The sequence below is a fragment of the Amia ocellicauda genome, chromosome 2 (assembly GCF_036373705.1).
Source record: "Amia ocellicauda isolate fAmiCal2 chromosome 2, fAmiCal2.hap1, whole genome shotgun sequence".
Lineage (NCBI taxonomy): Eukaryota > Metazoa > Chordata > Actinopteri > Amiiformes > Amiidae > Amia > Amia ocellicauda.
This window is the reverse complement of record NC_089851.1, coordinates 52,282,812-52,307,154: the sequence shown is the minus strand read 5'-3', so window position 1 is coordinate 52,307,154 and position 24,343 is coordinate 52,282,812. Positions and strand designations below refer to the sequence as shown.

At 51.0% G+C, this 24,343-nt stretch overlaps 13 non-coding genes across 13 annotated transcripts in view; all 13 read left to right on the top strand.

Moving 5' to 3' along the window:
- Positions 1–454: 454 nt before the first annotated feature.
- Positions 455–526, top strand: trnap-agg (transfer RNA proline (anticodon AGG)). The gene has a single exon. It is a non-coding gene; the product is annotated as a tRNA-Pro (tRNA).
- A 1,084-nt stretch (positions 527–1,610) lies between these two features.
- trnap-agg (transfer RNA proline (anticodon AGG)) lies at positions 1,611–1,682 on the top strand. The gene has a single exon. It is a non-coding gene; the product is annotated as a tRNA-Pro (tRNA).
- A 2,261-nt stretch (positions 1,683–3,943) lies between these two features.
- On the top strand, positions 3,944–4,015 carry trnap-agg (transfer RNA proline (anticodon AGG)). Its single transcript has one exon. It is a non-coding gene; the product is annotated as a tRNA-Pro (tRNA).
- Positions 4,016–6,866: 2,851 nt separating this feature from the next.
- Positions 6,867–6,938, top strand: trnap-agg (transfer RNA proline (anticodon AGG)). Its single transcript has one exon. It is a non-coding gene; the product is annotated as a tRNA-Pro (tRNA).
- A 1,674-nt stretch (positions 6,939–8,612) lies between these two features.
- trnap-agg (transfer RNA proline (anticodon AGG)) lies at positions 8,613–8,684 on the top strand. The gene has a single exon. It is a non-coding gene; the product is annotated as a tRNA-Pro (tRNA).
- A 2,264-nt stretch (positions 8,685–10,948) lies between these two features.
- Positions 10,949–11,020, top strand: trnap-agg (transfer RNA proline (anticodon AGG)). The gene has a single exon. It is a non-coding gene; the product is annotated as a tRNA-Pro (tRNA).
- Positions 11,021–15,035: 4,015 nt separating this feature from the next.
- Positions 15,036–15,107, top strand: trnap-agg (transfer RNA proline (anticodon AGG)). The gene has a single exon. It is a non-coding gene; the product is annotated as a tRNA-Pro (tRNA).
- Positions 15,108–17,371: 2,264 nt separating this feature from the next.
- trnap-agg (transfer RNA proline (anticodon AGG)) lies at positions 17,372–17,443 on the top strand. Its single transcript has one exon. It is a non-coding gene; the product is annotated as a tRNA-Pro (tRNA).
- Positions 17,444–18,527: 1,084 nt separating this feature from the next.
- On the top strand, positions 18,528–18,599 carry trnap-agg (transfer RNA proline (anticodon AGG)). The gene has a single exon. It is a non-coding gene; the product is annotated as a tRNA-Pro (tRNA).
- A 1,084-nt stretch (positions 18,600–19,683) lies between these two features.
- trnap-agg (transfer RNA proline (anticodon AGG)) lies at positions 19,684–19,755 on the top strand. The gene has a single exon. It is a non-coding gene; the product is annotated as a tRNA-Pro (tRNA).
- A 1,099-nt stretch (positions 19,756–20,854) lies between these two features.
- On the top strand, positions 20,855–20,926 carry trnap-agg (transfer RNA proline (anticodon AGG)). The gene has a single exon. It is a non-coding gene; the product is annotated as a tRNA-Pro (tRNA).
- A 1,084-nt stretch (positions 20,927–22,010) lies between these two features.
- Positions 22,011–22,082, top strand: trnap-agg (transfer RNA proline (anticodon AGG)). The gene has a single exon. It is a non-coding gene; the product is annotated as a tRNA-Pro (tRNA).
- Positions 22,083–24,337: 2,255 nt separating this feature from the next.
- Positions 24,338–24,343, top strand: part of trnap-agg (transfer RNA proline (anticodon AGG)) — a 72-nt gene continuing 66 nt past the window's right edge. Inside the window, exon 1 of the tRNA in view lies at positions 24,338–24,343. This exon is cut by the window's right edge and continues 66 nt beyond it. This is a non-coding gene — a tRNA (tRNA-Pro).

Below are 24,343 nucleotides of genomic sequence, written 5' to 3'. Positions count from 1 at the left end.
TTGGCTTCTGGGCTCCTCTGCACCAGGGAGGTCTTTCAACCTCAGATACTGTTGGCTGTGTAGCTGATGAGAAATCAGACTGTCATCTGTGTGTTTTGTTTTCTTTAAAGAAAATGTGTATTTTACAAGTTCGTTGTTGTTGTTGAGGAGGAGGAGGACATGTAGTGTGTTGTTGAGGAGGAGGAGGACGAAATGTGGTTTGCCGGCTTGTTATGGAGACCTTTGCTGAACGTGTACTCCTGAGCTGCACCAAAGGAGAGGCATTCTTTTCAGTTGTTTGCGGGCCTGCTGAACCATGCTCTCAGTGCTGTCTCACTGGGGATACGGTTACCGTTCTGGAAAGACACTTCAGCGCTACAGTCCATGCTATCAGTCAGTGAGCGTAGGTCTCCCGGTCTGCCCCAAAGCAGTTACGCGCTTGCCCAGCAGAAACTGCGACACCCTCCGTTAACTTGGCTCGTTGGTCTAGGGGTATGATTCTCGCTTAGGGTGCGAGAGGTCCCGGGTTCAACTCCCGGACGAGCCCGCTTGGCCCCGCTTTGCATTCTCTGAAGCATTCGTTTGTTCTCTCTCGATGCTTGGCTTCTGGGCTCCTCTGCACCAGGGAGGTCTTTCAACCTCAGATACTGTTGGCTGTGTAGCTGATGAGAAATCAGACTGTCATCTGTGTGTTTTGTTTTCTTTAAAGAAAATGTGTATTTTACAAGTTCGTTGTTGTTGTTGAGGAGGAGGAGGACATGTAGTGTGTTGTTGAGGAGGAGGAGGACGAAATGTGGTTTGCCGGCTTGTTATGGAGACCTTTGCTGAACGTGTACTCCTGAGCTGCACCAAAGGAGAGGCATTCTTTTCAGTTGTTTGCGGGCCTGCTGAACCATGCTCTCAGTGCTGTCTCACTGGGGATACGGTTACCGTTCTGGAAAGACACTTCAGCGCTACAGTCCATGCTATCAGTCAGTGTGCGTAGGTCTCCCGGTCTGCCCCAAAGCAGTTACGCGCTTGCCCAGCAGAAACTGCGACACCCTCCGTTAACTTGGCTCGTTGGTCTAGGGGTATGATTCTCGCTGAGGGTGTGAGAGGCCCTGGGTTCAACTCCAGGACGAGCCCACTTGGCCCCACTTTGTAGTCACCGAAGTGTTTGTTCGTTTGCTCTTGAAGGCTGGCTTCTGGGCTCCTCTGCACAAGGGAGGGCTATCGACCTCAGATACTGTTGGCTGTGTAGCTGATGGGAAATCAGACTGTCATCTGAGTGTTTTGTTTTCTTTAAAGAAAATGTGTATTTTACTAGTTCGTTGTTGTTGTTGAGGAGGAGGAGGACATGTAGTGTGTTGTTGAGGAGGAGGAGGACGAAATGTGGTTTGCCGGCTTGTTATGGAGACCTTTGCTGAACGTGTACTCCTGAGCTGCACCAAAGGAGAGGCATTCTTTTCAGTTGTTTGCGGGCCTGCTGAACCATGCTCTCAGTGCTGTCTCACTGGGGATACGGTTACCGTTCTGGAAAGACACTTCAGCGCTACAGTCCATGCTATCAGTCAGTGAGCGTAGGTCTCCCGGTCTGCCCCAAAGCAGTTACGCGCTTGCCCAGCAGAAACTGCGACACCCTCCGTTAACTTGGCTCGTTGGTCTAGGGGTATGATTCTCGCTTAGGGTGCGAGAGGTCCCGGGTTCAACTCCCGGACGAGCCCGCTTGGCACTGCTTTGCATTCTCTGAAGCATTCGTTTGTTCTCTCTCGATGCTTGGCTTCTGGGCTCCTCTGCACCAGGGAGGTCTTTCAACCTCAGATACTGTTGGCTGTATAGCTGATGGGAAATCAGACTGTCATCTGTGTGTTTTGTTTTCTTTAAAGAAAATGTGTATTTTACAAGTTCGTTGTTGTTGTTGAGGAGGAGGAGGACATGTAGTGTGTTGTTGAGGAGGAGGAGGACGAAATGTGGTTTGCCGGCTTGTTATGGAGACCTTTGCTGAACGTGTACTCCTGAGCTGCACCAAAGGAGAGGCATTCTTTTCAGTTGTTTGCGGGCCTGCTGAACCATGCTCTCAGTGCTGTCTCACTGGGGATACGGTTACCGTTCTGGAAAGACACTTCAGCGCTACAGTCCATGCTATCAGTCAGTGTGCGTAGGTCTCCCGGTCTGCCCCAAAGCAGTTACGCGCTTGCCCAGCAGAAACTGCGACACCCTCCGTTAACTTGGCTCGTTGGTCTAGGGGTATGATTCTTGCTGAGGGTGTGAGAGGCCCTGGGTTCAACTCCAGGACGAGCCCACTTGGCCCCACTTTGTAGTCACCGAAGTGTTCGTTCGTTTGCTCTTGAAGGCTGGCTTCTGGGCTCCTCTGCACAAGGGAGGGCTATCGACCTCAGATACTGTTGGCTGTATAGCTGATGGGAAATCAGACTGTCATCTGTGTGTTTTGTTTTCTTTAAAGAAAATGTGTTTTTTACAAGTTCGTTGTTGTTGTTGTTGTTGAGGAGGAGGAGGAGGACATGTAGTGTGTTGTTGAGGAGGAGGAGGACGAAATGTGGTTTGCCGGCTTGTTATGGAGACCTTTGCTGAACGTGTACTCCTGAGCTGCACCAAAGGAGAGGCATTCTTTTCAGTTGTTTGCGGGCCTGCTGAACCATGCTCTCAGTGCTGTCTCACTGGGGATACGGTTACCGTTCTGGAAAGACACTTCAGCGCTACAGTCCATGCTATCAGTCAGTGAGCGTAGGTCTCCCGGTCTGCCCCAAAGCAGTTACGCGCTTGCCCAGCAGAAACTGCGACACCCTCCGTTAACTTGGCTCGTTGGTCTAGGGGTATGATTCTTGCTGAGGGTGTGAGAGGCCCTAGGTTCAACTCCAGGACGAGCCCACTTGGCCCCACTTTGTAGTCACCGAAGTGTTCGTTCGTTTGCTCTTGAAGGCTGGCTTCTGGGCTCCTCTGCACAAGGGAGGGCTATCGACCTCAGATACTGTTGGCTGTATAGCTGATGGGAAATCAGACTGTCATCTGTGTGTTTTGTTTTCTTTAAAGAAAATGTGTTTTTTACAAGTTCGTTGTTGTTGTTGTTGTTGTTGAGGAGGAGGAGGAGGACATTAAGTGTGTTGTTGAGGAGGAGGAGGACGAAATGTGGTTTGCCGGCTTGTTATGGAGTCCTTTGCTGAACGTGTACTCCTGAGCTGCACCAAAGGAGAGGCATTCTTTTCAGTTGTTTGCGGGCCTGCTGAACCATGCTCTCAGTGCTGTCTCACTGGGGATACGGTTACCGTTCTGGAAAGACACTTCAGCGCTACAGTCCATGCTATCAGTCAGTGTGCGTAGGTCTCCCGGTCTGCCCCAAAGCAGTTACGCGCTTGCCCAGCAGAAACTGCGACACCCTCCGTTAACTTGGCTCGTTGGTCTAGGGGTATGATTCTCGCTGAGGGTGTGAGAGGCCCTGGGTTCAACTCCAGGACGAGCCCACTTGGCCCCACTTTGTAGTCACCGAAGTGTTTGTTCGTTTGCTCTTGAAGGCTGGCTTCTGGGCTCCTCTGCACAAGGGAGGGCTATCGACCTCAGATACTGTTGGCTGTGTAGCTGATGGGAAATCAGACTGTCATCTGAGTGTTTTGTTTTCTTTAAAGAAAATGTGTATTTTACTAGTTCGTTGTTGTTGTTGAGGAGGAGGAGGACATGTAGTGTGTTGTTGAGGAGGAGGAGGACGAAATGTGGTTTGCCGGCTTGTTATGGAGACCTTTGCTGAACGTGTACTCCTGAGCTGCACCAAAGGAGAGGCATTCTTTTCAGTTGTTTGCGGGCCTGCTGAACCATGCTCTCAGTGCTGTCTCACTGGGGATACGGTTACCGTTCTGGAAAGACACTTCAGCGCTACAGTCCATGCTATCAGTCAGTGAGCGTAGGTCTCCCGGTCTGCCCCAAAGCAGTTACGCGCTTGCCCAGCAGAAACTGCGACACCCTCCGTTAACTTGGCTCGTTGGTCTAGGGGTATGATTCTCGCTTAGGGTGCGAGAGGTCCCGGGTTCAACTCCCGGACGAGCCCGCTTGGCACTGCTTTGCATTCTCTGAAGCATTCGTTTGTTCTCTCTCGATGCTTGGCTTCTGGGCTCCTCTGCACCAGGGAGGTCTTTCAACCTCAGATACTGTTGGCTGTATAGCTGATGGGAAATCAGACTGTCATCTGTGTGTTTTGTTTTCTTTAAAGAAAATGTGTATTTTACAAGTTCGTTGTTGTTGTTGAGGAGGAGGAGGACATGTAGTGTGTTGTTGAGGAGGAGGAGGACGAAATGTGGTTTGCCGGCTTGTTATGGAGACCTTTGCTGAACGTGTACTCCTGAGCTGCACCAAAGGAGAGGCATTCTTTTCAGTTGTTTGCGGGCCTGCTGAACCATGCTCTCAGTGCTGTCTCACTGGGGATACGGTTACCGTTCTGGAAAGACACTTCAGCGCTACAGTCCATGCTATCAGTCAGTGTGCGTAGGTCTCCCGGTCTGCCCCAAAGCAGTTACGCGCTTGCCCAGCAGAAACTGCGACACCCTCCGTTAACTTGGCTCGTTGGTCTAGGGGTATGATTCTTGCTGAGGGTGTGAGAGGCCCTGGGTTCAACTCCAGGACGAGCCCACTTGGCCCCACTTTGTAGTCACCGAAGTGTTCGTTCGTTTGCTCTTGAAGGCTGGCTTCTGGGCTCCTCTGCACAAGGGAGGGCTATCGACCTCAGATACTGTTGGCTGTATAGCTGATGGGAAATCAGACTGTCATCTGTGTGTTTTGTTTTCTTTAAAGAAAATGTGTTTTTTACAAGTTCGTTGTTGTTGTTGTTGTTGTTGAGGAGGAGGAGGAGGACATGTAGTGTGTTGTTGAGGAGGAGGAGGACGAAATGTGGTTTGCCGGCTTGTTATGGAGACCTTTGCTGAACGTGTACTCCTGAGCTGCACCAAAGGAGAGGCATTCTTTTCAGTTGTTTGCGGGCCTGCTGAACCATGCTCTCAGTGCTGTCTCACTGGGGATACGGTTACCGTTCTGGAAAGACACTTCAGCGCTACAGTCCATGCTATCAGTCAGTGAGCGTAGGTCTCCCGGTCTGCCCCAAAGCAGTTACGCGCTTGCCCAGCAGAAACTGCGACACCCTCCGTTAACTTGGCTCGTTGGTCTAGGGGTATGATTCTTGCTGAGGGTGTGAGAGGCCCTAGGTTCAACTCCAGGACGAGCCCACTTGGCCCCACTTTGTAGTCACCGAAGTGTTCGTTCGTTTGCTCTTGAAGGCTGGCTTCTGGGCTCCTCTGCACAAGGGAGGGCTATCGACCTCAGATACTGTTGGCTGTATAGCAGATGGGAAATCAGACTGTCATCTGTGTGTTTTGTTTTCTTTAAAGAAAATGTGTTTTTTACAAGTTCGTTGTTGTTGTTGTTGTTGAGGAGGAGGAGGAGGACATGTAGTGTGTTGTTGAGGAGGAGGAGGACGAAATGTGGTTTGCCGGCTTGTTATGGAGACCTTTGCTGAACGTGTACTCCTGAGCTGCACCAAAGGAGAGGCATTCTTTTCAGTTGTTTGCGGGCCTGCTGAACCATGCTCTCAGTGCTGTCTCACTGGGGATACGGTTACCGTTCTGGAAAGACACTTCAGCGCTACAGTCCATGCTATCAGTCAGTGAGCGTAGGTCTCCCGGTCTGCCCCAAAGCAGTTACGCGCTTGCCCAGCAGAAACTGCGACACCCTCCGTTAACTTGGCTCGTTGGTCTAGGGGTATGATTCTTGCTGAGGGTGTGAGAGGCCCTAGGTTCAACTCCAGGACGAGCCCACTTGGCCCCACTTTGTAGTCACCGAAGTGTTCGTTCGTTTGCTCTTGAAGGCTGGCTTCTGGGCTCCTCTGCACAAGGGAGGGCTATCGACCTCAGATACTGTTGGCTGTATAGCTGATGGGAAATCAGACTGTCATCTGTGTGTTTTGTTTTCTTTAAAGAAAATGTGTTTTTTACAAGTTCGTTGTTGTTGTTGTTGTTGTTGAGGAGGAGGAGGAGGACATTAAGTGTGTTGTTGAGGAGGAGGAGGACGAAATGTGGTTTGCCGGCTTGTTATGGAGTCCTTTGCTGAACGTGTACTCCTGAGCTGCACCAAAGGAGAGGCATTCTTTTCAGTTGTTTGCGGGCCTGCTGAACCATGCTCTCAGTGCTGTCTCACTGGGGATACGGTTACCGTTCTGGAAAGACACTTCAGCGCTACAGTCCATGCTATCAGTCAGTGTGCGTAGGTCTCCCGGTCTGCCCCAAAGCAGTTACGCGCTTGCCCAGCAGAAACTGCGACACCCTCCGTTAACTTGGCTCGTTGGTCTAGGGGTATGATTCTCGCTGAGGGTGTGAGAGGCCCTGGGTTCAACTCCAGGACGAGCCCACTTGGCCCCACTTTGTAGTCACCGAAGTGTTTGTTCGTTTGCTCTTGAAGGCTGGCTTCTGGGCTCCTCTGCACAAGGGAGGGCTATCGACCTCAGATACTGTTGGCTGTGTAGCTGATGGGAAATCAGACTGTCATCTGAGTGTTTTGTTTTCTTTAAAGAAAATGTGTATTTTACTAGTTCGTTGTTGTTGTTGAGGAGGAGGAGGACATGTAGTGTGTTGTTGAGGAGGAGGAGGACGAAATGTGGTTTGCCGGCTTGTTATGGAGACCTTTGCTGAACGTGTACTCCTGAGCTGCACCAAAGGAGAGGCATTCTTTTCAGTTGTTTGCGGGCCTGCTGAACCATGCTCTCAGTGCTGTCTCACTGGGGATACGGTTACCGTTCTGGAAAGACACTTCAGCGCTACAGTCCATGCTATCAGTCAGTGAGCGTAGGTCTCCCGGTCTGCCCCAAAGCAGTTACGCGCTTGCCCAGCAGAAACTGCGACACCCTCCGTTAACTTGGCTCGTTGGTCTAGGGGTATGATTCTCGCTTAGGGTGCGAGAGGTCCCGGGTTCAACTCCCGGACGAGCCCGCTTGGCACTGCTTTGCATTCTCTGAAGCATTCGTTTGTTCTCTCTCGATGCTTGGCTTCTGGGCTCCTCTGCACCAGGGAGGTCTTTCAACCTCAGATACTGTTGGCTGTATAGCTGATGGGAAATCAGACTGTCATCTGTGTGTTTTGTTTTCTTTAAAGAAAATGTGTATTTTACAAGTTCGTTGTTGTTGTTGAGGAGGAGGAGGACATGTAGTGTGTTGTTGAGGAGGAGGAGGACGAAATGTGGTTTGCCGGCTTGTTATGGAGACCTTTGCTGAACGTGTACTCCTGAGCTGCACCAAAGGAGAGGCATTCTTTTCAGTTGTTTGCGGGCCTGCTGAACCATGCTCTCAGTGCTGTCTCACTGGGGATACGGTTACCGTTCTGGAAAGACACTTCAGCGCTACAGTCCATGCTATCAGTCAGTGTGCGTAGGTCTCCCGGTCTGCCCCAAAGCAGTTACGCGCTTGCCCAGCAGAAACTGCGACACCCTCCGTTAACTTGGCTCGTTGGTCTAGGGGTATGATTCTTGCTGAGGGTGTGAGAGGCCCTGGGTTCAACTCCAGGACGAGCCCACTTGGCCCCACTTTGTAGTCACCGAAGTGTTCGTTCGTTTGCTCTTGAAGGCTGGCTTCTGGGCTCCTCTGCACAAGGGAGGGCTATCGACCTCAGATACTGTTGGCTGTATAGCTGATGGGAAATCAGACTGTCATCTGTGTGTTTTGTTTTCTTTAAAGAAAATGTGTTTTTTACAAGTTCGTTGTTGTTGTTGTTGTTGTTGAGGAGGAGGAGGAGGACATGTAGTGTGTTGTTGAGGAGGAGGAGGACGAAATGTGGTTTGCCGGCTTGTTATGGAGACCTTTGCTGAACGTGTACTCCTGAGCTGCACCAAAGGAGAGGCATTCTTTTCAGTTGTTTGCGGGCCTGCTGAACCATGCTCTCAGTGCTGTCTCACTGGGGATACGGTTACCGTTCTGGAAAGACACTTCAGCGCTACAGTCCATGCTATCAGTCAGTGAGCGTAGGTCTCCCGGTCTGCCCCAAAGCAGTTACGCGCTTGCCCAGCAGAAACTGCGACACCCTCCGTTAACTTGGCTCGTTGGTCTAGGGGTATGATTCTTGCTGAGGGTGTGAGAGGCCCTAGGTTCAACTCCAGGACGAGCCCACTTGGCCCCACTTTGTAGTCACCGAAGTGTTCGTTCGTTTGCTCTTGAAGGCTGGCTTCTGGGCTCCTCTGCACAAGGGAGGGCTATCGACCTCAGATACTGTTGGCTGTGTAGCTGATGGGAAATCAGACTGTCATCTGAGTGTTTTGTTTTCTTTAAAGAAAATGTGTATTTTACTAGTTCGTTGTTGTTGTTGAGGAGGAGGAGGACATGTAGTGTGTTGTTGAGGAGGAGGAGGACGAAATGTGGTTTGCCGGCTTGTTATGGAGACCTTTGCTGAACGTGTACTCCTGAGCTGCACCAAAGGAGAGGCATTCTTTTCAGTTGTTTGCGGGCCTGCTGAACCATGCTCTCAGTGCTGTCTCACTGGGGATACGGTTACCGTTCTGGAAAGACACTTCAGCGCTACAGTCCATGCTATCAGTCAGTGAGCGTAGGTCTCCCGGTCTGCCCCAAAGCAGTTACGCGCTTGCCCAGCAGAAACTGCGACACCCTCCGTTAACTTGGCTCGTTGGTCTAGGGGTATGATTCTCGCTTAGGGTGCGAGAGGTCCCGGGTTCAACTCCCGGACGAGCCCGCTTGGCACTGCTTTGCATTCTCTGAAGCATTCGTTTGTTCTCTCTCGATGCTTGGCTTCTGGGCTCCTCTGCACCAGGGAGGTCTTTCAACCTCAGATACTGTTGGCTGTATAGCTGATGGGAAATCAGACTGTCATCTGTGTGTTTTGTTTTCTTTAAAGAAAATGTGTATTTTACAAGTTCGTTGTTGTTGTTGAGGAGGAGGAGGACATGTAGTGTGTTGTTGAGGAGGAGGAGGACGAAATGTGGTTTGCCGGCTTGTTATGGAGACCTTTGCTGAACGTGTACTCCTGAGCTGCACCAAAGGAGAGGCATTCTTTTCAGTTGTTTGCGGGCCTGCTGAACCATGCTCTCAGTGCTGTCTCACTGGGGATACGGTTACCGTTCTGGAAAGACACTTCAGCGCTACAGTCCATGCTATCAGTCAGTGTGCGTAGGTCTCCCGGTCTGCCCCAAAGCAGTTACGCGCTTGCCCAGCAGAAACTGCGACACCCTCCGTTAACTTGGCTCGTTGGTCTAGGGGTATGATTCTTGCTGAGGGTGTGAGAGGCCCTGGGTTCAACTCCAGGACGAGCCCACTTGGCCCCACTTTGTAGTCACCGAAGTGTTCGTTCGTTTGCTCTTGAAGGCTGGCTTCTGGGCTCCTCTGCACAAGGGAGGGCTATCGACCTCAGATACTGTTGGCTGTATAGCTGATGGGAAATCAGACTGTCATCTGTGTGTTTTGTTTTCTTTAAAGAAAATGTGTTTTTTACAAGTTCGTTGTTGTTGTTGTTGTTGTTGAGGAGGAGGAGGAGGACATGTAGTGTGTTGTTGAGGAGGAGGAGGACGAAATGTGGTTTGCCGGCTTGTTATGGAGACCTTTGCTGAACGTGTACTCCTGAGCTGCACCAAAGGAGAGGCATTCTTTTCAGTTGTTTGCGGGCCTGCTGAACCATGCTCTCAGTGCTGTCTCACTGGGGATACGGTTACCGTTCTGGAAAGACACTTCAGCGCTACAGTCCATGCTATCAGTCAGTGAGCGTAGGTCTCCCGGTCTGCCCCAAAGCAGTTACGCGCTTGCCCAGCAGAAACTGCGACACCCTCCGTTAACTTGGCTCGTTGGTCTAGGGGTATGATTCTTGCTGAGGGTGTGAGAGGCCCTAGGTTCAACTCCAGGACGAGCCCACTTGGCCCCACTTTGTAGTCACCGAAGTGTTCGTTCGTTTGCTCTTGAAGGCTGGCTTCTGGGCTCCTCTGCACAAGGGAGGGCTATCGACCTCAGATACTGTTGGCTGTATAGCTGATGGGAAATCAGACTGTCATCTGTGTGTTTTGTTTTCTTTAAAGAAAATGTGTTTTTTACAAGTTCGTTGTTGTTGTTGTTGTTGTTGAGGAGGAGGAGGAGGACATTAAGTGTGTTGTTGAGGAGGAGGAGGACGAAATGTGGTTTGCCGGCTTGTTATGGAGTCCTTTGCTGAACGTGTACTCCTGAGCTGCACCAAAGGAGAGGCATTCTTTTCAGTTGTTTGCGGGCCTGCTGAACCATGCTCTCAGTGCTGTCTCACTGGGGATACGGTTACCGTTCTGGAAAGACACTTCAGCGCTACAGTCCATGCTATCAGTCAGTGTGCGTAGGTCTCCCGGTCTGCCCCAAAGCAGTTACGCGCTTGCCCAGCAGAAACTGCGACACCCTCCGTTAACTTGGCTCGTTGGTCTAGGGGTATGATTCTCGCTGAGGGTGTGAGAGGCCCTGGGTTCAACTCCAGGACGAGCCCACTTGGCCCCACTTTGTAGTCACCGAAGTGTTTGTTCGTTTGCTCTTGAAGGCTGGCTTCTGGGCTCCTCTGCACAAGGGAGGGCTATCGACCTCAGATACTGTTGGCTGTGTAGCTGATGGGAAATCAGACTGTCATCTGAGTGTTTTGTTTTCTTTAAAGAAAATGTGTATTTTACTAGTTCGTTGTTGTTGTTGAGGAGGAGGAGGACATGTAGTGTGTTGTTGAGGAGGAGGAGGACGAAATGTGGTTTGCCGGCTTGTTATGGAGACCTTTGCTGAACGTGTACTCCTGAGCTGCACCAAAGGAGAGGCATTCTTTTCAGTTGTTTGCGGGCCTGCTGAACCATGCTCTCAGTGCTGTCTCACTGGGGATACGGTTACCGTTCTGGAAAGACACTTCAGCGCTACAGTCCATGCTATCAGTCAGTGAGCGTAGGTCTCCCGGTCTGCCCCAAAGCAGTTACGCGCTTGCCCAGCAGAAACTGCGACACCCTCCGTTAACTTGGCTCGTTGGTCTAGGGGTATGATTCTCGCTTAGGGTGCGAGAGGTCCCGGGTTCAACTCCCGGACGAGCCCGCTTGGCACTGCTTTGCATTCTCTGAAGCATTCGTTTGTTCTCTCTCGATGCTTGGCTTCTGGGCTCCTCTGCACCAGGGAGGTCTTTCAACCTCAGATACTGTTGGCTGTATAGCTGATGGGAAATCAGACTGTCATCTGTGTGTTTTGTTTTCTTTAAAGAAAATGTGTATTTTACAAGTTCGTTGTTGTTGTTGAGGAGGAGGAGGACATGTAGTGTGTTGTTGAGGAGGAGGAGGACGAAATGTGGTTTGCCGGCTTGTTATGGAGACCTTTGCTGAACGTGTACTCCTGAGCTGCACCAAAGGAGAGGCATTCTTTTCAGTTGTTTGCGGGCCTGCTGAACCATGCTCTCAGTGCTGTCTCACTGGGGATACGGTTACCGTTCTGGAAAGACACTTCAGCGCTACAGTCCATGCTATCAGTCAGTGTGCGTAGGTCTCCCGGTCTGCCCCAAAGCAGTTACGCGCTTGCCCAGCAGAAACTGCGACACCCTCCGTTAACTTGGCTCGTTGGTCTAGGGGTATGATTCTTGCTGAGGGTGTGAGAGGCCCTGGGTTCAACTCCAGGACGAGCCCACTTGGCCCCACTTTGTAGTCACCGAAGTGTTCGTTCGTTTGCTCTTGAAGGCTGGCTTCTGGGCTCCTCTGCACAAGGGAGGGCTATCGACCTCAGATACTGTTGGCTGTATAGCTGATGGGAAATCAGACTGTCATCTGTGTGTTTTGTTTTCTTTAAAGAAAATGTGTTTTTTACAAGTTCGTTGTTGTTGTTGTTGTTGTTGTTGAGGAGGAGGAGGAGGACATGTAGTGTGTTGTTGAGGAGGAGGAGGACGAAATGTGGTTTGCCGGCTTGTTATGGAGACCTTTGCTGAACGTGTACTCCTGAGCTGCACCAAAGGAGAGGCATTCTTTTCAGTTGTTTGCGGGCCTGCTGAACCATGCTCTCAGTGCTGTCTCACTGGGGATACGGTTACCGTTCTGGAAAGACACTTCAGCGCTACAGTCCATGCTATCAGTCAGTGAGCGTAGGTCTCCCGGTCTGCCCCAAAGCAGTTACGCGCTTGCCCAGCAGAAACTGCGACACCCTCCGTTAACTTGGCTCGTTGGTCTAGGGGTATGATTCTTGCTGAGGGTGTGAGAGGCCCTAGGTTCAACTCCAGGACGAGCCCACTTGGCCCCACTTTGTAGTCACCGAAGTGTTCGTTCGTTTGCTCTTGAAGGCTGGCTTCTGGGCTCCTCTGCACAAGGGAGGGCTATCGACCTCAGATACTGTTGGCTGTATAGCTGATGGGAAATCAGACTGTCATCTGTGTGTTTTGTTTTCTTTAAAGAAAATGTGTTTTTTACAAGTTCGTTGTTGTTGTTGTTGTTGTTGAGGAGGAGGAGGAGGACATTAAGTGTGTTGTTGAGGAGGAGGAGGACGAAATGTGGTTTGCCGGCTTGTTATGGAGTCCTTTGCTGAACGTGTACTCCTGAGCTGCACCAAAGGAGAGGCATTCTTTTCAGTTGTTTGCGGGCCTGCTGAACCATGCTCTCAGTGCTGTCTCACTGGGGATACGGTTACCGTTCTGGAAAGACACTTCAGCGCTACAGTCCATGCTATCAGTCAGTGTGCGTAGGTCTCCCGGTCTGCCCCAAAGCAGTTACGCGCTTGCCCAGCAGAAACTGCGACACCCTCCGTTAACTTGGCTCGTTGGTCTAGGGGTATGATTCTCGCTGAGGGTGTGAGAGGCCCTGGGTTCAACTCCAGGACGAGCCCACTTGGCCCCACTTTGTAGTCACCGAAGTGTTTGTTCGTTTGCTCTTGAAGGCTGGCTTCTGGGCTCCTCTGCACAAGGGAGGGCTATCGACCTCAGATACTGTTGGCTGTGTAGCTGATGGGAAATCAGACTGTCATCTGAGTGTTTTGTTTTCTTTAAAGAAAATGTGTATTTTACTAGTTCGTTGTTGTTGTTGAGGAGGAGGAGGACATGTAGTGTGTTGTTGAGGAGGAGGAGGACGAAATGTGGTTTGCCGGCTTGTTATGGAGACCTTTGCTGAACGTGTACTCCTGAGCTGCACCAAAGGAGAGGCATTCTTTTCAGTTGTTTGCGGGCCTGCTGAACCATGCTCTCAGTGCTGTCTCACTGGGGATACGGTTACCGTTCTGGAAAGACACTTCAGCGCTACAGTCCATGCTATCAGTCAGTGAGCGTAGGTCTCCCGGTCTGCCCCAAAGCAGTTACGCGCTTGCCCAGCAGAAACTGCGACACCCTCCGTTAACTTGGCTCGTTGGTCTAGGGGTATGATTCTCGCTTAGGGTGTGAGAGGTCCCGGGTTCAACTCCCGGACGAGCCCGCTTGGCACTGCTTTGCATTCTCTGAAGCATTCGTTTGTTCTCTCTCGATGCTTGGCTTCTGGGCTCCTCTGCACCAGGGAGGTCTTTCAACCTCAGATACTGTTGGCTGTATAGCTGATGGGAAATCAGACTGTCATCTGTGTGTTTTGTTTTCTTTAAAGAAAATGTGTATTTTACAAGTTCGTTGTTGTTGTTGAGGAGGAGGAGGACATGTAGTGTGTTGTTGAGGAGGAGGAGGACGAAATGTGGTTTGCCGGCTTGTTATGGAGACCTTTGCTGAACGTGTACTCCTGAGCTGCACCAAAGGAGAGGCATTCTTTTCAGTTGTTTGCGGGCCTGCTGAACCATGCTCTCAGTGCTGTCTCACTGGGGATACGGTTACCGTTCTGGAAAGACACTTCAGCGCTACAGTCCATGCTATCAGTCAGTGTGCGTAGGTCTCCCGGTCTGCCCCAAAGCAGTTACGCGCTTGCCCAGCAGAAACTGCGACACCCTCCGTTAACTTGGCTCGTTGGTCTAGGGGTATGATTCTTGCTGAGGGTGTGAGAGGCCCTGGGTTCAACTCCAGGACGAGCCCACTTGGCCCCACTTTGTAGTCACCGAAGTGTTCGTTCGTTTGCTCTTGAAGGCTGGCTTCTGGGCTCCTCTGCACAAGGGAGGGCTATCGACCTCAGATACTGTTGGCTGTATAGCTGATGGGAAATCAGATTATCTTATGTGTTTTTTTTGTTTTCTTTAAAGAAAATGTGTTTTTTACAAGTTCGTTGTTGTTGTTGTTGTTGTTGAGGAGGAGGAGGAGGACATTAAGTGTGTTGTTGAGGAGGAGGAGGACGAAATGTGGTTTGCCGGCTTGTTATGGAGTCCTTTGCTGAACGTGTACTCCTGAGCTGCACCAAAGGAGAGGCATTCTTTTCAGTTGTTTGCGGGCCTGCTGAACCATGCTCTCAGTGCTGTCTCACTGGGGATACGGTTACCGTTCTGGAAAGACACTTCAGCGCTACAGTCCATGCTATCAGTCAGTGTGCGTAGGTCTCCCGGTCTGCCCCAAAGCAGTTACGCGCTTGCCCAGCAGAAACTGCGACACCCTCCGTTAACTTGGCTCGTTGGTCTAGGGGTATGATTCTCGCTGAGGGTGTGAGAGGCCCTGGGTTCAACTCCAGGACGAGCCCACTTGGCCCCACTTTGTAGTCACCGAAGTGTTTGTTCGTTTGCTCTTGAAGGCTGGCTTCTGGGCTCCTCTGCACAAGGGAGGGCTATCGACCTCAGATACTGTTGGCTGTGTAGCTGATGGGAAATCAGACTGTCATCTGAGTGTTTTGTTTTCTTTAAAGAAAATGTGTATTTTACTAGTTCGTTGTTGTTGTTGAGGAGGAGGAGGACATGTAGTGTGTTGTTGAGGAGGAGGAGGACGAAATGTGGTTTGCCGGCTTGTTATGGAGACCTTTGCTGAACGTGTACTCCTGAGCTGCACCAAAGGAGAGGCATTCTTTTCAGTTGTTTGCGGGCCTGCTGAACCATGCTCTCAGTGCTGTCTCACTGGGGATACGGTTACCGTTCTGGAAAGACACTTCAGCGCTACAGTCCATGCTATCAGTCAGTGAGCGTAGGTCTCCCGGTCTGCCCCAAAGCAGTTACGCGCTTGCCCAGCAGAAACTGCGACACCCTCCGTTAACTTGGCTCGTTGGTCTAGGGGTATGATTCTCGCTTAGGGTGCGAGAGGTCCCGGGTTCAACTCCCGGACGAGCCCGCTTGGCACTGCTTTGCATTCTCTGAAGCATTCGTTTGTTCTCTCTCGATGCTTGGCTTCTGGGCTCCTCTGCACCAGGGAGGTCTTTCAACCTCAGATACTGTTGGCTGTATAGCTGATGGGAAATCATACTGTTATCTGTGTGTTTTGTTTTCTTTAAAGAAAATGTGTATTTTACAAGTTCGTTGTTGTTGTTGAGGAGGAGGAGGACATGTAGTGTGTTGTTGAGGAGGAGGAGGACGAAATGTGGTTTGCCGGCTTGTTATGGAGACCTTTGCTGAACGTGTACTCCTGAGCTGCACCAAAGGAGAGGCATTCTTTTCAGTTGTTTGCGGGCCTGCTGAACCATGCTCTCAGTGCTGTCTCACTGGGGATACGGTTACCGTTCTGGAAAGACACTTCAGCGCTACAGTCCATGCTATCAGTCAGTGAGCGTAGGTCTCCCGGTCTGCCCCAAAGCAGTTACGCGCTTGCCCAGCAGAAACTGCGACACCCTCCGTTAACTTGGCTCGTTGGTCTAGGGGTATGATTCTTGCTGAGGGTGTGAGAGGCCCTAGGTTCAACTCCAGGACGAGCCCACTTGGCCCCACTTTGTAGTCACCGAAGTGTTCGTTCGTTTGCTCTTGAAGGCTGGCTTCTGGGCTCCTCTGCACAAGGGAGGGCTATCGACCTCAGATACTGTTGGCTGTATAGCAGATGGGAAATCAGACTGTCATCTGTGTGTTTTGTTTTCTTTAAAGAAAATGTGTTTTTTACAAGTTCGTTGTTGTTGTTGTTGTTGTTGAGGAGGAGGAGGAGGACATGTAGTGTGTTGTTGAGGAGGAGGAGGACGAAATGTGGTTTGCCGGCTTGTTATGGAGACCTTTGCTGAACGTGTACTCCTGAGCTGCACCAAAGGAGAGGCATTCTTTTCAGTTGTTTGCGGGCCTGCTGAACCATGCTCTCAGTGCTGTCTCACTGGGGATACGGTTACCGTTCTGGAAAGACACTTCAGCGCTACAGTCCATGCTATCAGTCAGTGAGCGTAGGTCTCCCGGTCTGCCCCAAAGCAGTTACGCGCTTGCCCAGCAGAAACTGCGACACCCTCCGTTAACTTGGCTCGTTGGTCTAGGGGTATGATTCTTGCTGAGGGTGTGAGAGGCCCTGGGTTCAAGTCCAGGACGAGCCCACTTGGCCCCACTTTGTAGTCACCGAAGTGTTCGTTCGTTTGCTCTTGAAGGCTGGCTTCTGGGCTCCTCTGCACAAGGGAGGGCTATCGACCTCAGATACTGTTGGCTGTATAGCTGATGGGAAATCAGACTGTCATCTGTGTGTTTTGTTTTCTTTAAAGAAAATGTGTTTTTTACAAGTTCGTTGTTGTTGTTGTTGTTGTTGAGGAGGAGGAGGAGGACATTAAGTGTGTTGTTGAGGAGGAGGAGGACGAAATGTGGTTTGCCGGCTTGTTATGGAGACCTTTGCTGAACATGTACTCCTGAGCTGCACCAAAGGAGAGGCATTCTTTTCAGTTGTTTGCGGGCCTGCTGAACCATGCTCTCAGTGCTGTCTCACTGGGGATACGGTTACCGTTCTGGAAAGACACTTCAGCGCTACAGTCCATGCTATCAGTCAGTGTGCGTAGGTCTCCCGGTCTGCCCCAAAGCAGTTACGCGCTTGCCCAGCAGAAACTGCGACACCCTCAGTTAACTTGGCTCGTTGGTCTAGGGGTATGATTCTCGCTGAGGGTGTGAGAGGCCCTGGGTTCAACTCCAGGACGAGCCCACTTGGCCCCACTTTGTAGTCACCGAAGTGTTTGTTCGTTTGCTCTTGAAGGCTGGCTTCTGGGCTCCTCTGCACAAGGGAGGGCTATCGACCTCAGATACTGTTGGCTGTGTAGCTGATGGGAAATCAGACTGTCATCTGAGTGTTTTGTTTTCTTTAAAGAAAATGTGTATTTTACTAGTTCGTTGTTGTTGTTGAGGAGGAGGAGGACATGTAGTGTGTTGTTGAGGAGGAGGAGGACGAAATGTGGTTTGCCGGCTTGTTATGGAGACCTTTGCTGAACGTGTACTCCTGAGCTGCACCAAAGGAGAGGCATTCTTTTCAGTTGTTTGCGGGCCTGCTGAACCATGCTCTCAGTGCTGTCTCACTGGGGATACGGTTACCGTTCTGGAAAGACACTTCAGCGCTACAGTCCATGCTATCAGTCAGTGAGCGTAGGTCTCCCGGTCTGCCCCAAAGCAGTTACGCGCTTGCCCAGCAGAAACTGCGACACCCTCCGTTAACTTGGCTCGTTGGTCTAGGGGTATGATTCTCGCTTAGGGTGTGAGAGGTCCCGGGTTCAACTCCCGGACGAGCCCGCTTGGCACTGCTTTGCATTATCTGAAGCATTCGTTTGTTCTCTCTCGATGCTTGGCTTCTGGGCTCCTCTGCACCAGGGAGGTCTTTCAACCTCAGATACTGTTGGCTGTGTAGCTGATGGGAAATCAGACTGTCATCTGTGTGTTTTGTTTTCTTTAAAGAAAATGTGTATTTTACAAGTTCGTTGTTGTTGTTGAGGAGGAGGAGGACATGTAGTGTGTTGTTGAGGAGGAGGAGGACGAAATGTGGTTTGCCGGCTTGTTATGGAGACCTTTGCTGAACGTGTACTCCTGAGCTGCACCAAAGGAGAGGCATTCTTTTCAGTTGTTTGCGGGCCTGCTGAACCATGCTCTCAGTGCTGTCTCACTGGGGATACGGTTACCGTTCTGGAAAGACACTTCAGCGCTACAGTCCATGCTATCAGTCAGTGTGCGTAGGTCTCCCGGTCTGCCCCAAAGCAGTTACGCGCTTGCCCAGCAGAAACTGCGACACCCTCCGTTAACTTGGCTCGTTGGTCTAGGGGTATGATTCTCGCTGAGGGTGTGAGAGGCCCTGGGTTCAACTCCAGGACGAGCCCACTTGGCCCCACTTTGTAGTCACCGAAGTGTTTGTTCGTTTGCTCTTGAAGGCTGGCTTCTGGGCTCCTCTGCACAAGGGAGGGCTATCGACCTCAGATACTGTTGGCTGTGTAGCTGATGGGAAATCAGACTGTCATCTGAGTGTTTTGTTTTCTTTAAAGAAAATGTGTATTTTACTAGTTCGTTGTTGTTGTTGAGGAGGAGGAGGACATGTAGTGTGTTGTTGAGGAGGAGGAGGACGAAATGTGGTTTGCCGGCTTGTTATGGAGACCTTTGCTGAACGTGTACTCCTGAGCTGCACCAAAGGAGAGGCATTCTTTTCAGTTGTTTGCGGGCCTGCTGAACCATGCTCTCAGTGCTGTCTCACTGGGGATACGGTTACCGTTCTGGAAAGACACTTCAGCGCTACAGTCCATGCTATCAGTCAGTGAGCGTAGGTCTCCCGGTCTGCCCCAAAGCAGTTACGCGCTTGCCCAGCAGAAACTGCGACACCCTCCGTTAACTTGGCTCGTTGGTCTAGGGGTATGATTCTCGCTTAGGGTGTGAGAGGTCCCGGGTTCAACTCCCGGACGAGCCCGCTTGGCACTGCTTTGCATTCTCTGAAGCATTCGTTTGTTCTCTCTCGATGCTTGGCTTCTGGGCTCCTCTGCACCAGGGAGGTCTTTCAACCTCAGATACTGTTGGCTGTGTAGCTGATGGGAAATCAGACTGTCATCTGTGTGTTTTGTTTTCTTTAAAGAAAATGTGTATTTTACAAGTTCGTTGTTGTTGTTGAGGAGGAGGAGGACATGTAGTGTGTTGTTGAGGAGGAGGAGGACGAAATGTGGTTTGCCGGCTTGTTATGGAGACCTTTGCTGAACGTGTACTCCTGAGCTGCACCAAAGGAGAGGCATTCTTTTCAGTTGTTTGCGGGCCTGCTGAACCATGCTCTCAGTGCTGTCTCACTGGGGATACGGTTACCGTTCTGGAAAGACACTTCAGCGCTACAGTCCATGCTATCAGTCAGTGTGCGTAGGTCTCCCGGTCTGCCCCAAAGCAGTTACGCGCTTGCCCAGCAGAAACTGCGACACCCTCCGTTAACTTGGCTCGTTGGTCTAGGGGTATGATTCTCGCTGAGGGTGTGAGAGGCCCTGGGTTCAACTCCAGGACGAGCCCACTTGGCCCCACTTTGTAGTCACCGAAGTGTTTGTTCGTTTGCTCTTGAAGGCTGGCTTCTGGGCTCCTCTGCACAAGGGAGGGCTATCGACCTCAGATACTGTTGGCTGTGTAGCTGATGGGAAATCAGACTGTCATCTGAGTGTTTTGTTTTCTTTAAAGAAAATGTGTATTTTACTAGTTCGTTGTTGTTGTTGAGGAGGAGGAGGACATGTAGTGTGTTGTTGAGGAGGAGGAGGACGAAATGTGGTTTGCCGGCTTGTTATGGAGACCTTTGCTGAACGTGTACTCCTGAGCTGCACCAAAGGAGAGGCATTCTTTTCAGTTGTTTGCGGGCCTGCTGAACCATGCTCTCAGTGCTGTCTCACTGGGGATACGGTTACCGTTCTGGAAAGACACTTCAGCGCTACAGTCCATGCTATCAGTCAGTGAGCGTAGGTCTCCCGGTCTGCCCCAAAGCAGTTACGCGCTTGCCCAGCAGAAACTGCGACACTCTCCGTTAACTTGGCTCGTTGGTCTAGGGGTATGATTCTCGCTTAGGGTGTGAGAGGTCCCGGGTTCAACTCCCGGACGAGCCCGCTTGGCACTGCTTTGCATTCTCTGAAGCATTCGTTTGTTCTCTCTCGATGCTTGGCTTCTGGGCTCCTCTGCACCAGGGAGGTCTTTCAACCTCAGATACTGTTGGCTGTGTAGCTGATGGGAAATCAGACTGTCATCTGTGTGTTTTGTTTTCTTTAAAGAAAATGTGTATTTTACAAGTTCGTTGTTGTTGTTGAGGAGGAGGAGGACATGTAGTGTGTTGTTGAGGAGGAGGAGGACGAAATGTGGTTTGCCGGCTTGTTATGGAGACCTTTGCTGAACGTGTACTCCTGAGCTGCACCAAAGGAGAGGCATTCTTTTCAGTTGTTTGCGGGCCTGCTGAACCATGCTCTCAGTGCTGTCTCACTGGGGATACGGTTACCGTTCTGGAAAGACACTTCAGCGCTACAGTCCATGCTATCAGTCAGTGTGCGTAGGTCTCCCGGTCTGCCCCAAAGCAGTTACGCGCTTGCCCAGCAGAAACTGCGACACCCTCCGTTAACTTGGCTCGTTGGTCTAGGGGTATGATTCTTGCTGAGGGTGTGAGAGGCCCTGGGTTCAACTCCAGGACGAGCCCACTTGGCCCCACTTTGTAGTCACCGAAGTGTTTGTTCGTTTGCTCTTGAAGGCTGGCTTCTGGGCTCCTCTGCACAAGGGAGGGCTATCGACCTCAGATACTGTTGGCTGTATAGCTGATGGGAAATCAGACTGTCATCTGTGTGTTTTGTTTTCTTTAAAGAAAATGTGTTTTTTACAAGTTCGTTGTTGTTGTTGTTGTTGTTGTTGAGGAGGAGGAGGAGGACATGTAGTGTGTTGTTGAGGAGGAGGAGGACGAAATGTGGTTTGCCGGCTTGTTATGGAGACCTTTGCTGAACGTGTACTCCTGAGCTGCACCAAAGGAGAGGCATTCTTTTCAGTTGTTTGCGGGCCTGCTGAACCATGCTCTCAGTGCGGTCTCACTGGGGATACGGTTACCGTTCTGGAAAGACACTTCAGCGCTACAGTCCATGCTATCAGTCAGTGAGCGTAGGTCTCCCGGTCTGCCCCAAAGCAGTTACGCGCTTGCCCAGCAGAAACTGCGACACCCTCCGTTAACTTGGCTCGTTGGTCTAGGGGTATGATTCTCGCTTAGGGTGCGAGAGGTCCCGGGTTCAACTCCCGGACGAGCCCGCTTGGCCCCGCTTTGCATTCTCTGAAGCATTCGTTTGTTCTCTCTCGATGCTTGGCTTCTGGGCTCCTCTGCACCAGGGAGGTCTTTCAACCTCAGATACTGTTGGCTGTGTAGCTGATGGGAAATCAGACTGTCATCTGTGTGTTTTGTTTTCTTTAAAGAAAATGTGTATTTTACAAGTTCGTTGTTGTTGTTGAGGAGGAGGAGGACATGTAGTGTGTTGTTGAGGAGGAGGAGGACGAAATGTGGTTTGCCGGCTTGTTATGGAGACCTTTGCTGAACGTGTACTCCTGAGCTGCACCAAAGGAGAGGCATTCTTTTCAGTTGTTTGCGGGCCTGCTGAACCATGCTCTCAGTGCTGTCTCACTGGGGATACGGTTACCGTTCTGGAAAGACACTTCAGCGCTACAGTCCATGCTATCAGTCAGTGTGCGTAGGTCTCCCGGTCTGCCCCAAAGCAGTTACGCGCTTGCCCAGCAGAAACTGCGACACCCTCCGTTAACTTGGCTCGTTGGTCTAGGGGTATGATTCTTGCTGAGGGTGTGAGAGGCCCTGGGTTCAACTCCAGGACGAGCCCACTTGGCCCCACTTTGTAGTCACCGAAGTGTTCGTTCGTTTGCTCTTGAAGGCTGGCTTCTGGGCTCCTCTGCACAAGGGAGGGCTATCGACCTCAGATACTGTTGGCTGTATAGCTGATGGGAAATCAGACTGTCATCTGTGTGTTTTGTTTTCTTTAAAGAAAATGTGTATTTTACAAGTTCGTTGTTGTTGTTGAGGAGGAGGAGGACATGTAGTGTGTTGTTGAGGAGGAGGAGGACGAAATGTGGTTTGCCGGCTTGTTATGGAGACCTTTGCTGAACGTGTACTCCTGAGCTGCACCAAAGGAGAGGCATTCTTTTCAGTTGTTTGCGGGCCTGCTGAACCATGCTCTCAGTGCTGTCTCACTGGGGATACGGTTACCGTTCTGGAAAGACACCTCAGCGCTACAGTCCATGCTATCAGTCAGTGAGCGTAGGTCTCCCGGTCTGCCCCAAAGCAGTTACGCGCTTGCCCAGCAGAAACTGCGACACCCTCCGTTAACTTGGCTCGTTGGTCTAGGGGTATGATTCTCGCTTAGGGTGCGAGAGGTCCCGGGTTCAACTCCCGGACGAGCCCGCTTGGCCCCGCTTTGCATTCTCTGAAGCATTCGTTTGTTCTCTCTCGATGCTTGGCTTCTGGGCTCCTCTGCACCAGGGAGGTCTTTCAACCTCAGATACTGTTGGCTGTGTAGCTGATGGGAAATCAGAATGTCATCTGTGTGTTTTGTTTTCTTTAAAGAAAATGTGTATTTTACAAGTTCGTTGTTGTTGTTGAGGAGGAGGAGGACATGTAGTGTGTTGTTGAGGAGGAGGAGGACGAAATGTGGTTTGCCGGCTTGTTATGGAGACCTTTGCTGAACGTGTACTCCTGAGCTGCACCAAAGGAGAGGCATTCTTTTCAGTTGTTTGCGGGCCTGCTGAACCATGCTCTCAGTGCTGTCTCACTGGGGATACGGTTACCGTTCTGGAAAGACACTTCAGCGCTACAGTCCATGCTATCAGTCAGTGTGCGTAGGTCTCCCGGTCTGCCCCAAAGCAGTTACGCGCTTGCCCAGCAGAAACTGCGACACCCACCGTTAACTTGGCTCGTTGGTCTAGGGGTATGATTCTTGCTGAGGGTGTGAGAGGCCCTGGGTTCAACTCCAGGACGAGCCCACTTGGCCCCACTTTGTAGTCACCGAAGTGTTCGTTCGTTTGCTCTTGAAGGCTGGCTTCTGGGCTCCTCTGCACAAGGGAGGGCTATCGACCTCAGATACTGTTGGCTGTATAGCTGATGGGAAATCAGACTGTCATCTGTGTGTTTTGTTTTCTTTAAAGAAAATGTGTTTTTCACAAGTTCGTTGTTGTTGTTGTTGTTGTTGTTGAGGAGGAGGAGGAGGACATGTAGTGTGTTGTTGAGGAGGAGGAGGACGAAATGTGGTTTGCCGGCTTGTTATGGAGACCTTTGCTGAACGTGTACTCCTGAGCTGCACCAAAGGAGAGGCATTCTTTTCAGTTGTTTGCGGGCCTGCTGAACCATGCTCTCAGTGCTGTCTCACTGGGGATACGGTTACCGTTCTGGAAAGATACGTCAGCGCTACAGTCCATGCTATCAGTCAGTGAGCGTAGGTCTCCCGGTCTGCCCCAAAGCAGTTACGCGCTTGCCCAGCAGAAACTGCGACACCCTCCGTTAACTTGGCTCGTTGGTCTAGGGGTATGATTCTCGCTTAGGGTGCGAGAGGTCCCGGGTTCAACTCCCGGACGAGCACGCTTGGCCCCGCTTTGCATTCTCTGAAGCATTCGTTTGTTCTCTCTCGATGCTTGGCTTCTGGGCTCCTCTGCACCAGGGAGGTCTTTCAACCTCAGATACTGTTGGCTGTGTAGCTGATGGGAAATCAGACTGTCATCTGTGTGTTTTGTTTTCTTTAAAGAAAATGTGTATTTTACAAGTTCGTTGTTGTTGTTGAGGAGGAGGAGGACATGTAGTGTGTTGTTGAGGAGGAGGAGGACGAAATGTGGTTTGCCGGCTTGTTATGGAGACCTTTGCTGAACGTGTACTCCTGAGCTGCACCAAAGGAGAGGCATTCTTTTCAGTTGTTTGCGGGCCTGCTGAACCATGCTCTCAGTGCTGTCTCACTGGGGATACGGTTACCGTTCTGGAAAGACACTTCAGCGCTACAGTCCATGCTATCAGTCAGTGTGCGTAGGTCTCCCGGTCTGCCCCAAAGCAGTTACGCGCTTGCCCAGCAGAAACTGCGACACCCTCCGTTAACTTGGCTCGTTGGTCTAGGGGTATGATTCTTGCTGAGGGTGTGAGAGGCCCTGGGTTCAACTCCAGGACGAGCCCACTTGGCCCCACTTTGTAGTCACCGAAGTGTTTGTTCGTTTGCTCTTGAAGGCTGGCTTCTGGGCTCCTCTGCAGAAGGGAGGGCTATCGACCTCAGATACTGTTGGCTGTATAGCTGATTGGAAATCAGACTGTCATCTGTGTGTTTTGTTTTCTTTAAAGAAAATGTGTATTTTACAAGTTCGTTGTTGTTGTTGAGGAGGAGGAGGACATGTAGTGTGTTGTTGAGGAGGAGGAGGACGAAATGTGGTTTGCCGGCTTGTTATGGAGACCTTTGCTGAACGTGTACTCCTGAGCTGCACCAAAGGAGAGGCATTCTTTTCAGTTGTTTGCGGGCCTGCTGAACCATGCTCTCAGTGCTGTCTCACTGGGGATACGGTTACCGTTCTGGAAAGACACTTCAGCGCTACAGTCCATGCTATCAGTCAGTGAGCGTAGGTCTCCCGGTCTGCCCCAAAGCAGTTACGCGCTTGCCCAGCAGAAACTGCGACACCCTCCGTTAACTTGGCTCG